Source organism: Desmodus rotundus, chromosome 2 (assembly GCF_022682495.2).
Source record: "Desmodus rotundus isolate HL8 chromosome 2, HLdesRot8A.1, whole genome shotgun sequence".
Taxonomy (NCBI): Eukaryota; Metazoa; Chordata; class Mammalia; order Chiroptera; family Phyllostomidae; genus Desmodus; species Desmodus rotundus.
Window position 1 is genome coordinate 103256045 of NC_071388.1, and position 17521 is coordinate 103273565.

The window sequence follows — 17521 nt, forward strand, 5'->3', positions numbered from 1 at the left end:
TTCCTATGTTTGGAGAATCCAATACTTTATGAAACAGAATTCTTTACTCAACAGAAGCTAAAAAGATGCCACTTACAGTATAACTGCTTTCCCAGCCTCTCCTGCGAGGGGCACGGGAACATAATCTAGGTACCCCAAAGCAGACACACCCTCTCATAACCTTGAATTCAAAGCAGAGTGGTAACAATATACTCCAATTTCCAGAGGAAGTGGTGCCTAAGGTTCCAGTGCTGGAGTATAGTGTCCACTATACTGGTGTTGGTGGTGCAAGTGAGGTGTCTATCCCCAGAGGCAGTTCTAGTAGTGTCTTCTGAGAACAAGTTCTATCTCATGATTTTGAACATTGCTCCTGGTTACCTATCCTTCCAGCCTGGTTCTCCAATCCTCCCAGAGATGTCTGTGGGCTCTTCACAACCACAGCTGGTTTCTGTTGCTTGTAACTGAGAACCTGGACTAACCATGCTCAATTTTCATTCTTTATTTTTCACGTAAATTGGTTATCTATTTGTCACTTTAACAACACAGTTCTTTAGTGACTCTATCTTTAAAACAAACAAACCAGACTTTCAAGTGTTTATTGTATATCAAAGCGTCCAATTTTGCTAAATGAATTATGTGCTTTACATTTTAAAAAATGCACTTTCAATTGAATAAAATCTCTGGCTTACCTAATCAACATATTTTTAAGATATTAAAAATTGTCTTCCATTTTAGAGTAAAGTAGCAAAAGTCTAAGAAAGAATTTTCCACTGGAGGTTCTTAGACCACCTACACCGAGAGCCATCACATCAGGCTGCTTATTAAAAAAGGAAGCTTATGCATCCAGCCCCAGATCTCCCCAATCAGACTCTTTAGGTGTGGAATCAGGAATGCACATTTTTAAAAAAGTGCGACAGGTGATTTTATGCACCCTAAATTTTGAAAACTTACAGGCTTCATCTGTCACTTGATAATAGATGGCCGGAAATCACAATGTTACTAAGCTAGAAAAAGCATCCCATAGTTATCAAGCTAAGATTCCTCAGACAACTGAGGCCTTCAAATTATCATAGTTATAAATACTGAATATATATAGAAAGCCTACTTCACTGTGAGAAGTTTAAAATTTATTTCTTTTATTAGCAAATCAAGGCCCCATTTTGAAATTTTTCAAAGACCTAAAAATTCTCATTGCAACCGGTTACATTTTGGGGAACTGACTCTGTAGATGTAAATCATCTCTTATCCTCTATGACACCAATTAAAAAGGGTTTGAATGCCTGACTTTTTGACATCACAGAGAAGCCTATTCACTGATATTATCTTTGATAATGTTCTGACTGAATTCTACCATCATTAAAGCCCCAGGGTCCCCATTAAACCCAGTCACACAAAAGTCAGTTGTCTCTATTTCCAAAGCTATGAAAGTGAATAGGCTCTTCATGATTTTCTGTTTTCACCTTCTCATTCACCCATCCATCCAATGTACATTAACATACATTCAGTGAACACTCAAAGGGCACTGGCAGTGTACTAGGTGTTGCACAATAAAAAGAGAGCAAGATAGAACCCTCTTTAGTAGGAAGAATCCAAAAATGCCTCCTCACCCCGCTATTTCCTACCCTTACCTCTGGGACTGTGAATATGAAATAATATTCTGATTATGTTCCTCCTCAGGCAGAAGGGATTTTGCAGATATAATTAAGGTTACTAATCAACTGACTCTGAATTAAATAATCGCCTAGACCCAATCTCATCAGATGAGCTCTCTGGCTGCTGGCAAAAGAGGAAGTCAGAGATTCAAAGCAGGATTCCACATACCACCCTTGGCCTGAGGAGGAGGGGGCCTTGTTGTAAGCAATGTGGGTAGCCCCCAGGATCTCAGAGCAGCCAGAAACTGACAACCAGCAAGGAAATAAAGATACCAGTTTTGTAACTTCAAGGAACTTAATTCTGCCAAAACATGAATAATCCTGGAAGCAAATTCTCCACCAAAGTTCCAGATAAGAGCCCAGCCTAGCCAACAAATTGATTTTGGCTTTGTGAGACCCTGAGTAGATAACTCGGCTGAGCCCAGTTTTCTGTCCTATAGAACTGTAACATAAAATGGATGTTGTTTTAAGCTGCTAAATCTATAGTTATTTGCTATGCAGCAAGAGAAAACTAACATATCTCCTTTAAGGAGTTCCCAGTCTAGTATGAGAAAAACAATATTACTCACTGTGACAGTAGAAAAATGTACACATGGTATTAGGGAAGCAAGAAAAAGAAGTGCTCACTCAATTGGGGAAAGGGAGATGGTAGTAAGACAGAGGAAAAGGAAAAAGAGAAGGTAAAAGGGAAATACTACAAGTAATACATGAGTTAAAAATTAATGACTAAGCCTAAATAAAGAAGTACATTAAAAAAGTAAATAAATCATAAATGTCCAACTCATAAAAAGAAATATAGCCCTGCTAGTGTGGCTCAGTGGATTGGGTATCATCCTGCAAACCAAAAGGTTGCCAGTTCAATTCCTGGTCAAAGCACATGCCTGGGTTGTAGGCCAGGTCCCCAGTAGGGGGAATGCAAGAGGGAATCAAATGATGTATCTCTCACACATCAGTGTTTCTTTCTCTTTTTCTCTTTCCCTCCCCCTCTCTCTAAACATAAATAAAATTGTTTTTTAAAAAAGTATAAAGTGAGCAACCACACAGGTGATGAGCCTGGGTTAAGGAACAGAACATTTCTAGTACTTCCAAAATACACTTGTACCCCTAACCTACTGCCCCCTTTCCAAGTTTTTTTTTTTTTTAATTTACTGATTTTAGAAAAAAGAGAGAGTGACACACAGACAGACATCAATGATATTGTTCCACCCATTCATACACTCCTTGGTTGATTCTTGTATATGCCCCAACTGGGGATCAAACCCCAACCTCGACATATTGGAAAGCTGCTCCAGCCAACTGAGCTACCTGGCCAAGGCCTCCTTTCCAGATTTTAACCTTTTCCCCTCCATACAGATAAGCATTATCCTGACTTTAATGTTAGTAATTTCTTTGTTTTTTTCCCCTTAATAATTTTTAGCACTTATGTACAATTTTGCTTTTTGAACTTTATTTAAGTGTATTTGTGCAAAATACATTCTTCATACTTCATTTGTTCAACAAGTTTCCAAGGCTCATACGTGTAATTGTATATAGTTGTAGCTCATTCATTTTCACTGCAGTAAAGCCACACAAATATACCACAACTGATTTTTCCATTCTACTGATGATCATTCAGATTGTTTCTATTTTGTCAAAGAATGAACAATGCTAAGAACATTCTTATACATATATCCCATGTATATAAACACAAGTTTTGTTGTGATATATGTCTCAGAGTCTGGAATTTCTTGGTCATAGAGTATGTATTTTCAACGTTACTAGGTAATTTTCTTTTTCAAAGATTTTTTTGCCTTAGCTTACAGGTGGCAAACGTGAGTCCCATAGGCTGAATCCGGCCCTCCACCTTGTTTTATCTGGCCTGGCACCTTGTTTCTACCGGGTGGCAGTGCTGAACTCCTTTCCCCTAGTTAAAGAGTAGTTACATTCATACAGTCCTAAAATTATATTCGGCCCTTTGAAGGCAACCAGGAGGCTGATGTGGCCCCCAGTGGAAATGAGTTTTACACCCCTGCCCTAGTCGGTGTGGCTCAGTGGACTGAGCACCTGCCTGTGAAGCAAAGGGTCGCTGGTTCGATTCCCAGTCTAGGTAATCAGGTCCCCAGTTGGGGATGCATGAGAGGCAACCACACATTGAGGTTTCTCTCCCTCTCTCCTTCCCTTCCCCTCTGTCTAAAAATAAATAAATAAATTCTTTAAAAAAAGAAAATGAGCTTTAAAAAAAAAAAGACTTTTTAAATTTATTTTTAGATAGGAAGGGAGAGAGGAAGAGTGGGGGAGGATCATTGCTGTGAGTGACAAACTCCAATCGGTTGCCTTTCATACACCCCTATGAGGGACTGAACCCACAACCTAGGCCGTGTGCCCTGACCAGGAATGGACTGGTGGCCTTTCACTCTGTGGGATGATGGCCAACCAACTGAGCCAAGACAGTCAGGGATCAATGTTACTAGGTATTTTGCAAAGTCAATTTACCAATTCACACTCCCATTATCAGTGGATGAGTGTCCCCAATGCTCTTACTTTCTTTGTAGTCCTTGGTACTGTCAGCTTTTCAAGTAGTAACTCGGTTTGGTTTTATTTTCCATTCCTTTGATTAGTAATAAGGTTAAGTATTTTTTCCCCAGTTTTTTGAAAAATCTTTTTTTAAAAAAAGATTTTATTTATTTTTAGAGGGAGGGGAAGGAAAGGAGAAAGAGAGGGACAGAGACATCATTGTGTGGTTGCCTCTTTCACGCCCCCAACTGGAGACCTGGCCCGCAACTCAAGATGTGCTCTGACTGGGAATTGAACAGGCAACCCTTTGGTTCCAAGGCTGGCAATCAATCCACTAAGCCACACTAGCCAAGGGCTGGAATTCCTTTTTAAAAGTACCAGTTCAAATGTTTTCTCACTTTCCTATTGGGTTGTCTTCTTACTTGTTAGTAGAGATTATATACATATTTTAGATATCATTTGTTGGCTGTTTTTATTGGAAATCTCTTACTCTGCAGCTTATCTTTTCACTCTCTATGGTGATGTGCACATCATTTTTTAAAAACCCATCTTTACTGGAAAAATCTATTACCTATTTTTTTTTAACGACTCATTGATTGATTTTACGGAGAGAGGAAGGGAAAGACATAAGGGGAGAGGGAGGGGGAGAAAGGCCTGGGAGAACGAGAGAGAGAGAGAGAGAGAGAGAGAGAGAGAGAGAGAGAGAGAGAGAGAGATATCACTTTGTTATTCCACTCATTTATGCATTCATTGGTTGCTTCTTGTACGTGCCCTAACCAGGAATCATGACCAGGAATCAAACTCACAACCTTGGTGTATTTGGATGACATTCTAACCAACTGAGCTACCTGGCCAGGGCACTATTACCTATTTTTTGTAAGAAATAAATTTCTTACATAAACTAGTAAAAATCCTTGGTTTTACATTACCTGCTGATAAAAATTTAGACATTTGTTAAGAGCACGGAAGAAAGTTAAAAGTGGGTAAGGAATTACCTGAAACTTTTAGGACTAGTTTATTCTAAAATTAGTAGCACTGTATTTGATATTGCGGGTTACTTCAGGAATTCAAAATAATGTTCCTTTGTGTGAACTGCCATATTTACCATGTATTTTTTTCAATGCTTGAGTGAATAACTGTTTCATAAATGAACAGGAAAAAAATAAACATGTATGTTACTACTTAAAAGTAGCATTTCGTGTTATGAGATAGTATTAACCATCCAGCCCCTAAATACAGCCCATGTATAAGGAAATAAACCCTAGAAAACCCTTGGCCCCAACACTGTTGCCATTCTTCTGATCTCAACACTGAGTTTGTGGTGATCTGACTCATCTTCACACCCCTCTTAAAGGCACCATCCTACCTATTTACCCTTCCTTTTTTAAAAACAATGCCAATAGAGTTAAGTTTAGATTTTTACCTGAAACATAAATTTAAATCTTATTTCAGACACCTTTATACCCAATAGCCATGATCTTTCCCATGGTCTTTGCCTCTCTTTATAAAGCACACATGCATTTCAGGAAGGGGAGGGGAAGGACATGAGTAATGGAAGTCTCTCCTATTGGGTCAATACAATATAAGAATTATACTGTTTCTCAGGCAAAAGAGAAAGGAAGAAGCATGTGGCTGAAAATATGGAAGGTAAAGTTGTAAGAGGGGGAGTCATAAATGCTATTTCCTGAGATCTGTTCTTAGCATCATACTTCAATTCAATATAAATGTATCCATAGAAACTTTGTTACAAAAAGTAGTTATTATAACCCCAAATGGTGTGACTCAGTTGGTTGCTGGTTCAATTCCTGGTCAGGGCACATGCCTAGATTTTGGGTTTGGTCCCCAGTAGGAGTGAATACTAGAAGCAACTGATCGATGTTTCTCTCACATCGACACTTCTCTCCCTCACCCTCTCACTAAGAATAAATAAAAACTGGCTTCCAGCCAAGATGGAGGAGTAGGTAGACACACTGTGCCTCCTCGCACAACCAAAAGAAGGACAACAACAATTTAAAAACAAAAAACAACCAGAACTGACAGAAAATCGAACTGCATGGAAGTCCGACAACCAAGGAGATAAAGAAGAAACATTCACCCAGACGAGTAGGAGGGGCGGAGACAGGCAGCGAGGGTGGAGAGGACTTGCGGCCCCAGAGAGGTGGCAGATTGTGGAACGAACGGGGCAGGCAGTGCGACAGCTAGCAGACCCCGCGGCCCCACATTCATGCATAGATAAACTGGGAGGAACGGCGGGGGAGAGAAACAGACCACACAACCCAGGTGGGGAAATAAAGCCTCAAACCTCTGATGGAAAACACCCGTGGGGGCTGAGGTGGCAGCAGGAGACGCTCCCAGCCTCACAGGAGAGTTTGTTGGAGAGACCCACAGGGGCCTACAATGTGCACACGCACTCGGGAATCAGCACCAGAGGGTCCCAATTTGACTGTGAGTAGCGAAGGGAGTGACTGAAATCCCGCAGAGAGTGGAGCAGGTGCCACTGCTCCCTCTCGTGCCCCCCCCCCCACCACGTACAGAATCACAGCACAGCTACCAGCGTTACCCAGCCCTGGTGAGCACCTAAGGCTCCGCCCCTTACTATGTAACAGGCACACCCAGACCAAAAAAATGGCCCAATGAAAGAACAGATCAAAGCTCCACAAATAATACAACTAAGCAACGAACAGATAGCCAACCTATCAGATGCACAGTTCAAAACACTGGTAATCAGGAAGCTCACAGAATTGGTTGAATTTGGTCGCAAATTAGATGAAAAAATGAAGGCTATGCTAAGAGAAACAAAGGAAAATGTACAGGGAACCAATAGTGATGGGAAGGAAACCCGGACTCAAATCAATGGTGTGGACCAGAAGGAAGAAAGAAACATCCAACCAGAAAAGAATGAAGAAACAAGAATTCAAAAAAATGAGGAGAGGCTTAGGAACCTCTGGGATATCTTTAAACGTTCCAACATCCGAATCACAGGGGTACCAGAAGGAGAAGAGGAAGAGCAAAAAATTGAAAATTTATTTGAACAAATAATGAAGGAGAACTTCCCTAATCTGGCAAAGGAAATAGACTTCCAGGAAGTCCAGGAAGCTCAGAGGGTCCCAAAGAAGCTGGACCCAAGGAGGAACACACCAAGGAACATCATCATTACATTACCCAAGATTAAAGATAAGGAGAGAATCTTAGAAGCAGCAAAAGAAAAGGACACAGTTACCTACAAAGGAGTTGCCATAAGACTGTCAGCTGATTTCTCCAAAGAGACCTTACAGGCAAGAAGGGGCTGGCAAGAAGTATTCCAAGTCATGAAAGGCAAGGACCTACATCCAAGATCACTCTATCCAGCAAAGCTACCATTTAGATTGGAAGGGCAGATAAAGTGCTTCTCAGATAAGGTCAAGTTCAAGGAGTTCATCATCACCAAGCCCTTGTTATATGAAATGTTGAAGGGATTTATCTAAGAAAAAGAAGATAAAAAATAGGAACAGTAAAAATGACAGCAAACTCACAGTTATTAACAACCACACCTAAAACAAAAACGAAAGCAAACTAAGCAAACAACTAGAACAGAAACAGAACCGCAGAAATGGAGATCACATGAGGGTTATCAATAGGGGAGTGGGAGGGGGAGAGAGGGGGGAAAGGTACAGAGAATAAATAGCATAAATGATAGGTGGAAAATAGACAGGGGGAGGGTAAGAATAGTACAAGAAATGTAGAAGCCAAAGAACTTATAAGTATGATCCATGGACATGAACTATAGGGGGGGAATGTGGGAGGGAGGGCGTGGGCAGGATGGAGTGGAGTGAAGGGGGAAATGGAACAACTGTAATAGCATAATCAATAAATATATTTTTTTAAAAAGAATAAATAAAAAATTTAAAATTGTTTAAAGATAGTATTATCCATACTTCTGATACTAAGATATGCATGGGGGGGTGGATTATGGAAAACCAACAGTATAAACATTATAAAAGCTTATTTGGTTTGATCTTCCCTAATGGTTGGTCATTTGAAACCATAGATCATAAAAGAAGGATGAAAATACGATTGTGTAGGATGGAATTCCTAAGAAAATTTCAGGCCTTGAATTTCAATTTTCCTACTGAGGTAACTTCAAACTCTGCACCCCAGACACTCTCTGAGGTCAGAGGTACTTTAATAAAAATTTACATCATTAATACATACACATACTCTTTAGAGACAGAAACATGTGGGAGATCATGGCTGTTAGGTATAAAGAAGTATGAAATCTGAGTTATACCAACTTTTATGTTTAGGAAAAAAAGGTTTTCATGGTTGTACTATAAACCTAACTGGGCTACATACAATATATAACACTGTTCCAATGAGGAACTGCTTTTGAAATTTTGCTTGTGTACTAAGTTTTAAAAATTGCATAAAATTTGTTAGAACAATTCCACTTCTAGGAAGTACCCAAAGAAAATAAGAAGAGATGTAAGCAAAGAGTTATATGAAAGTATGTTCACAGTGTTATTAATAATAATGAGAAGTTAGAAATAGCCTAAATGTTCAATAAAAGGGATTTGGGTAAGTACAAAGATATGATTAAATATTCTGCAGCCATTAAAATTCTATTATAAGAAAATTTTAATACACATGGCACAATATTTCTAATATACTCTAAGATAATATAAATCTAAGCAAACTAGAAAAAGCTGAGAACATGGTTTTCAATATATATGTACATGCATGAAAAAAAAACCCTGGAAGATTATGTCAAATGTTCACGGTGCTTTATCTATGCAGTAGTAGTACTCATTTTTTCCTTCTCTACCTTGTGTATTTGTTTTTCCAAATTTTCTACGATAATTATGTATTACTCTTACAATTATAAAAGAATTCAAAATAAAAATACAGGAGTTTATATACATGCACGAAGAGCTTCTAATTCTTTGTTATCAATCGGTTCTACAACGAGAGAGAGAGGAAAGGATGGAAGGAAGGAAGGAAGGAAGGGAGGGAGGGAGGGAGGGAGGAATCTTTTCCCCTGGAATTTATAAACTTTTTCTTGTAGAAAAAAATTATATTCCTCAAGTTGCAATGAATATGTAACAAGGAGATACCAATTCTCACCTATCAGTCTGACATATATTAAAAAAAATGAGAAGACCAATGCGTGCAAAGTGAGGACAACTCACTCACTGTTGTATAAATCTAAGCTGAATAACTCTTCTGGAAGGATGATTTTACAATCTGTATAAGAACATTACAAGACTTCCAGTCAAGATAGCGGCATAGGTAGACATGGCTCACCTCTTCACACAAGCACATCAAAATTAGAACTAAAATATAAAACCACCATCACTCACGACTGTCAGAAATCCAGCTGAATGGAGTCTGACAACTACAGAATAGAAACCACATCTATCCAGACTGGTGGTAGAGGCGCAGATGAGGAACAGGCTGGTCTGCCCCTGCCACTCCCGCCCCACTTGTGTGGTGGATAAAAAATCAGGAGGGATATCCAGGAGAAAGGAGTCCCAGACCCCACCCCCGGTGCCCCAGTGCAGGATTCTAGTGCCAGGAAGATAAGTCCCCATAACTTCTGGCTACAAAAAAAAAAAAAAAAGAAAAGAAAAAAAAAGAAAAACCCAGCAGGAATTGAGTCAGTGGAAGAAACTTCTGGAGCCCCAAGCAGTTCTTCTTAAGAACCCACACATGGACTCACCTACTAAGACTCACTCCTTCTGAGCTTCAGCACCGGAGTAGCAGACTGAAAGGCACCAGTGGCATACAGGGAAAAACTGAAGTGTCTGGCATCAAGGTGAGCAGAGCCATTGTCCCTTTTCTAAACCCTCCCCCACAGAGCCACAGAACTGTCAAGCTGGTGTCATCTGAGACTCCATCAACCTGGCTAACATTGTTTGACCAACCTTGGAGATTCCCAGAGACTCTGCCCCACTGAACTTAGGGGCCTACCCAAGTTGCTTTTCCATATGAACAGCTGTTCTTGGCTGGTCTTGGCTGATGCTGCATAACTTCCTAAATCCTCTCAAAGAAAAGCAACAGCTGGCCTCAGTGAGCTCCAGGTCCAGCACTAGCAGCAGTGAGCCTAGATTCACAGCTTGGCTTCACCTGGGAATCTCTAAGCCCAGGACAAGTAGCAACCATCTCAGATTACTATATAGCTCAGGCAGGGTGGCCCCAGACAAAACACAGGTGGGGGCTGATCTTGGCCTGCACCACCCAGGCAACCTCAGGGCCAGTGTACTCAGTGGACAGCTACAGACCATGATGGAGCACCACCACCCTACCCCTGCAGAGCTGATACTCCTCACAGGTTGGAGGTTGGTGATCAGTGGTCACTGCCAATACTAGCAGTTACCTGGCCTTTGTAAATCCCTCCCATTGATCTGCCAATAGCAACCAAGGCCCAATTACAAGAAGAGGGTGTACTCAGCCCACAAGGAGGTTGCACCTCGAGTACCCAGCTTGGGTGATAGGGGAGGCTGTGCCACTGGACCATACAGGACACACCTACTACATGAGGCCACACTACCAGGTAGTTACAGAATAGCCATGGGGATGTAAAGTACAGTACAGTAGATGGAGTAGCCAAAGAACTTACATGCATGACCCATGGACATGAACAATGGTGTGGGGATTGCCTGAGGGAGTGGGGGGTGCTGGGTAGACAGGGGTAAGGGAGGAAAATAGCACAACTGTAATAGCATAATCAATAAAACATAATTTAAAAAATTAAATAAAAACACATTATAATTGTGCATATCTTTTAAATAATCAATTATATTTCTAGTAATTTATCCTAAAGAAATAGACAAGTTTGCAAAGACATACATACTAAACCATTCTCAGCAATATCATTTGTAATAGTGAAAGATGAAAATCCCAATGTGCACCAATAGGGTAAATTATTGAAAATAATGCTACAGATCTCTATTTCCTGATAGTCTCTCACGTAGTTCAAAAAAAAAAAAAAAAAAAGATAAAACAGCCTTTGTGTGATCCCATTTTGACTTGAAAAAAGGATGTGTATATTCATGAAAAAACTTTAGGATATTTCAACCCATTGTTTACTAACCCATTGTTTACTATTAGTTACCTCTGGTAAGTGGAATTATAAATGGTATTTAGTGTCTTCTTTATAACTTTCTACACTGTACTGATCGTGTTTAACACCTAATATCAGAAGGAGTATTGTTTAAAGTTTACTAAGTTGAACTAGTCTGAGTAATCAAAACAGTTTTTGTTTTCTCCTTTCTCATTTCCAAGGCTCTTAACACATTCTCTGTATTCGAACACATGGTATCAGTGGATGGTAAATGTATCAAATATATAGTCAATACCTCTATTAACAAAGATGACATGCCTAAATGGCAGTCACTGTTAACTAGATTTTATTTCTAAAATAAAAAATTAAGTATCATTCCTGACCCTAAGATGCTAGCAAGGACCTTTTAATTATGATGGGGCTTCCATTTGCTGCCACCTCTTCCCTTTGCCTCTGCCTTCTCAACCATGATTTAATAATGTTTTCAAATATAGTCCCCATGGTGGCTTATTTTTCATGGATATAGAAAAACAATGCCAAAAGAAGTATTATTTTATAAAATAATGTAGGAGAAAATTTCTATTCAAGACTGCATACCTCAACATTACTGTCCAATAAAACTCTCTGCAATGACAGAAGGGTTCTATTATCTATGCTGGCCTGTATGACAGACAGCAGATCTATCTAGTGCTCTGTCCAGTATGACACAGGTGGCTACTGAGCACTTGAAATGTGGCTAGTGCTACTGAAGAACCAAATTTTAAATTTTTAACTTATTTTAATAACCACCTAAGGCTAGTAGCTACCATACTGGATAGCACTACTCTAGAAGATTTCATAGTACATTTATTGTGTTTGATACAAAAAAATACATAAATAGGATCCAAGAAAAATATACTTCCACTTAAGATCTGGCACTCCAGTCAGTATATATTTCCAAGACTAACGAAACCATAATTTTGTGGGTTACAAACTGCTTCCTTGAAAAATTAACTGGTCTTTTAGCAATCCTCATTCTTTACCTAGGAAATAAGGATCCATTTACTGAAAGTCTCAATTCTCATGGCTTCAATAGGACTGCATTACCTTGGCTCACCCACTACATATCAATTTTTCTTATTCTTTTTTTTGTGTGTGCAATGTTAGCCTCCCCCTTCTGCTTCCTTCCAAGCTGAGTCCTTGGTTTCTTGTTTTGAGTAGCCTGTCTTCCATTCAGATGAGATTTATTTTCCTTCTGTGAAAAAGCATCACACTATATAATCTCAAATACATCATTTAACCTCTTTCGAGACTGCTCATTTGTGAAATAACTCAGGTAGTTACTATTGTTCCTTCAGTTTTAGGATTCTCAGAATTCTATCAATAGTACAGGCCTAGTCACGAAACTTTTTTCTCAGGTTGATTCCTCTTCTTGCTCCTTTAACTGCTGGTGTACTCCATGGTTGTCAGTGACCAGCTTTTCCACTCTCCACATTTCTTTCTCCAAGCATCTCAAACTCTTCACTGTGACTCTCTCAAATTTATGCTGTAGCCCTGACTTCACTCTTTAAGTTCCAAATTTAAAATTTTATTTGCAGTACACGATTAACTAGATGTGCTACTAGCCTCTTAAAGGTACCAAGTAAACCAGAGAAATTATGTATATGTGTACCAAACTTCTTCATTGGTATGGCTTGTGATCAAAAACACGTATTTTATGATCATATGTATCTGAATTTGAATCCCAGTTCTGTCACTAACAATTAGCTGAGAAACCTTGATCAGACTTTGTCTCCATTTTTTTGTATGTAAAATTGGGTTGAAAATAGTACTTACAACTCATATGGTTGTTGTATGTGTATGTTTTATACATACAGTTTCACGTACAATACCTGGAATATGCTAACAGCTCAATAAGTGTTAGCTACTGTTATTATCAGTAGCATTACCATCTTCCTAGTCATCCAGGTTCCAATAGCTCAGTCATCTTTGATATACTGTTTTTTTAAAAAAACAATAAATCCAAACAGCATTTGTATTTTATTTTCTAGCACAATCTGTTTTTCATTCCCTGATAGTTTAGGATTATCATAGCCACCTAACCAGATTACTAGATTTTATGTTTAAAGAGTAGAAACCTTTTATTTTTGTTTCCCCTATATTACCTAGCATAATGCCTAACATTAATTTTGCTATTAGACAACTAATCTTTACATCTATTTATTCCTCCATTGACCCCTTAAATTCTTTCTTTTTTTTTTTATGAAGAGTTCCTGACCCAAATCAGGTAAACTCTTCTTTATGATTTTTTTCTTTTAGATTTTATTTATTTATTCTTAGACAGAGGGGAAGGGAGGGAGAAACAGAGGGAGAGAAACATCAATGTGTGGTTGCCTCCCATGCACCCGGCCCCGGAGAATCTGGCCTACAATCCAGGCATCTGCCCTGACTGCGAATCGAACCAGCGACCCTTTGTTTCACAAACCGGCACTCAATCCACTGAGCCACACCAGCGAGGGCCCCCTTAGTTCTTTGAAAGGAGGGAGTGTCTTGGTCCTGTGTATATTTAAGCCTGCCAAAATCCCTTAGTAAATAAATGTTTGTTGAATGAATGAATGTTGAATAGCCTGTCTTCAAACCTATCATCAATCTAGCTACCTCATAAGCAAATGGTAGGTCTAATACTCCCTAATCCAACCATTTATTCTGACCAAACTGGCCTCACTACAACATTATCAAGAGTAGTCTCACTGTATTAGTCAGGACTCTTATTCTGTATCCAAAAATGCTACTCAAATTAAACAGAAAAGGGAATTTATTAGTTTGCATAATTTGAAAGTCCAAGGTTAGCACCAACTGGCTATTGATCCAAAGGTATATACAGATCCAAAGGCTCAAATACTATCATTAGAACTTGGCTTCACTCTTTCTTTTGGCTCTGCTTTCCATTTACTGGCAAGCTCCAGGATCACATTCTATGCTCCCAGCAACCCCTTTTCTCAACAGTCTGAATAAAAAATTCAGAATTAACACTCATGTGGGCTGATTGGAAAATACACCCTTCTCTGCACAATCACTCTGGCCAGAGGGATGGACAACATAGATCAGCTAGGCCTGAACTACATGCACACCCTTGTGTCAGAGTGGGATCAATATAACTGAGAGGGGTGGTTCCCTAGGAAAACTGCAGTATTGTTATCAGATGAAAGGGGTATGCATGAGATGGACTAGCAAAATTATCTGTTGTGCCCTACACTCTAAGACTGTTTGCATGTCCATCAGCACCTGGAATGGCTTTCCTTCTCATTTCTTCCTACCCCAAACAAAGCTACATCCTTTCTGACCCCAAAGTCTTCTGTGATTTCTCCTAAGATTTTCCTTGTCCATTGAATCAAAGTCCCTCATTCCCAAACAAGTATTTCCCTTTTTGTTTTCCCTAAAGCGCTACCTTTTAAAACAAACAGGAAAGGAAAACCACCAGAAAATGTTCCATGATGAATTCTAGCCATGTCAAATTATAAACAGTATGGGTAATATGGATTGTTTCTTTTCTTTGAGAGAGAGAGAGAGAGAGAAGGAAGAGAAAGATACATCAATTTACTGTTCCACTCATTTGTTTGGTTGTTTCTTATATGTGCCCAGACTGGGGATCAAACCCGCAAACTTGGCATATTGGGATGAAGCTCTAACCAACTGAGCTAGCTACCAGGCCAGGGTTGTGCTGTTTCTTAGAATGTACACTCTTGAAGGACAGCAGCTCTACCAGATACATTCTATACATTATGAAAGAATAAAATGTGTGGCAACTTTGATAATTTTCAAATAATTTTCTTGGCTTTAAATTTCCTGTAGGGTCTAACCAAAACATTTTAGCTAACATAAATTGGGTCTGGCTTCACCAGAGTGATAGGGGAACTCAAGAGTTAAAGATTTTAGCTTCAGTCATAATTGATAGGCTTTAGTGACTAATGCATGTGGAAAGCTATTCCAGGAACTGGAATGTATGACCAAGTGACTCCAAAGAGGTTGACAACCTTTGTGCCCCAGGGGGTCTGCAAGCAATGGAGATGGTATCTGAGCCACTGTATTCTAGGGAAGGAAGTCCATTACACAGATAAAGAATTGTTGATTAAAGATAAAGAAGTACTAGGAAAATCACCAATGGACTGCAACTCTGATCCAATTAAGCTTTTTCCCAAACCCCTCACCTACCCTTTCTTCTCCTTATAAAAAGGTCAGCATGAAATGAGATATTAAGACTGTTTTTGAGGGTACATAACCCGCCGTCTTCTCAAAATGCCAGCATCTGAATAAAGCGCCCATCAAGATTCAATCTTTGTCTCTACTTACTGGTTCTGGTAGTGACAGGCAGCACAACTGCCAACTTTTCCAGTTTCAAAAGTTCCTAGTGTAATAGGCAGACTATAGTTTAGAACTACCTCCAACTCTCAAGAACTAGTTAATACCACCTTCCCTGGCATTTAGCTACAAGTCCTTGAGCAAATTATCTTCTCTCTCCAAGCCTTCGTTTCACTATCTGTAAAAATTGAATGGTAGTAATTGTCTGTACATAAGAGACTAGGCTATGAGTAAATTGGAGAGAAAAGAATTAGATGGACCTCAGCTGAAATTCTACCACTACTAGTTAATAGGACTTTCTCTGAATGATTCCTCACTGTAATTAATTCCTTACTGTAAGTAATTCCTCATATGTGAAGTGGGGATTATAATATTTAATCCATTGGTTGTTACACATTTAACATGACAATGTATTTTAAGACATCTAACACACTGAATAGCAAACAGTTAAAACTCAATAAATGATGTTATGCACATCAAATTATCTGTTTAAAATGATTCAGAGAATAATGCAGTGTTTTTGTACTTACCAAAGTCTGCCAATGACTTACACTTACTAAGTGACATTTCTAACATATTAAAATGAATTTAGTATAATAGGTCATAAAATACTTTGTATTTTTTCTATTTACACTTTTTCACCAGATAAAATATCAACCAACCAAAAATATGGTTTATATATAAACTATTAAAATAATAAAATAAACATGGATAACAAATTCAAAATTCGGAGCACAAGAAAAAGTTCATTGGGATTACTTACAAGTCTTCGTAAAGGCCCATGGGTTTTCTTTGTTAGTTAATATTTCTTAATGGCAAAACACTTTGGTCTTACAACTGCTTAAAGGCAGGTAAGATAATGAGCTAGACAAACTACTGTACTCAACTTGTTCTTTAGCTTCAGGCTTAATGTAGTAATATGAAATGACTCATACCAATATGAAACTGCTATGCTATATCCCCTAAATATATAGCTATTTCCCGAAGAGAATCAGAAAATATGGGCTATTAATGACAATTTTAGATATAATCTATCAGAACACATGCAAAAGGCAAGTGGCTGTTCATATTTACCTTAGCAGTAAAGTTTAACTTTAATGTCATTCACTAAAAAATACAAACTATATTCAGTACAACTGTTCCAAAAAGTGATTAGATTTAATAAGTAGGCGTTTAATTTCTTCCATTTTACACTAGAGCAAAAGTTTCTTTGGAAAGAAGATTCCTGAAGTAGTTTAACATTGTGTTTATTTTTCTAATAAGAGTGAATCAAATGTACTACTTATCAATCTTTAATGAGTGCACAAACATAGGAATGTGTTCAAGATTTTAAAATAAGAATTAAAATGGAATAATTAGACACAAAATACTATACATTCTTCGGTTGCAAAAACACTATAAGAAAATAAAATATTTAATTATACTACACGAACTTGTTTAAGGGATTTTTTCCCTTGTATTTGCGCAGAACACGAATAGACTCAGTTTTTAATCTACCCCCCGAGGAGCTGTTTTTTAAACACAAGAGAAACATTATGGTGAACACCTCAGTCAACAGACATCGCTCTCTACCAACAGCTCTCTCTATACAACGAAGAAAACCTAATTCCTTATTACCTTTCCTGTGTTCAAAAGTATGTATAAAACAAAATGTTTGTTTTTTACAGGCATGAAATACATATATGGTAGGCAACCTTTGTACCTTTTCGAAGTAGTTTTCTACTTGGGGGGGGCGGTCATGAGGAGAGAGGGGGCACGAGTAAGTGGAAGTCTGAGGGTGGGCTCTAGTTATTTTAACAAGATCATTTGGTAAGTCAACTAGATGAAGGCAGCGAAAGCAGTTACAGCGTTTGGATTCACGTTAAAAACAACTCTCGAAAAAACGCCAGCGCTGAGATCGAAATATTCCCGATCATACAGTGACCAACGCTACTCAGATATAATTAAGAGCGCACTACAATCCCCGATCTTAGCAGAAACCCGGGCGGGGCAAGGGTCTATCTCAGCAGGGACTGAAGTT

At 38.7% G+C, this 17521-nt stretch overlaps 1 protein-coding gene across 14 annotated transcripts in view; it reads right to left on the reverse strand.

The window, feature by feature from the left end:
• LRCH3 (leucine rich repeats and calponin homology domain containing 3) overlaps positions 1-17521 on the reverse strand; it is a 144221-nt gene that overhangs the window by 123709 nt on the left and 2991 nt on the right. The gene's annotated exons all lie outside the window — the stretch shown is intronic.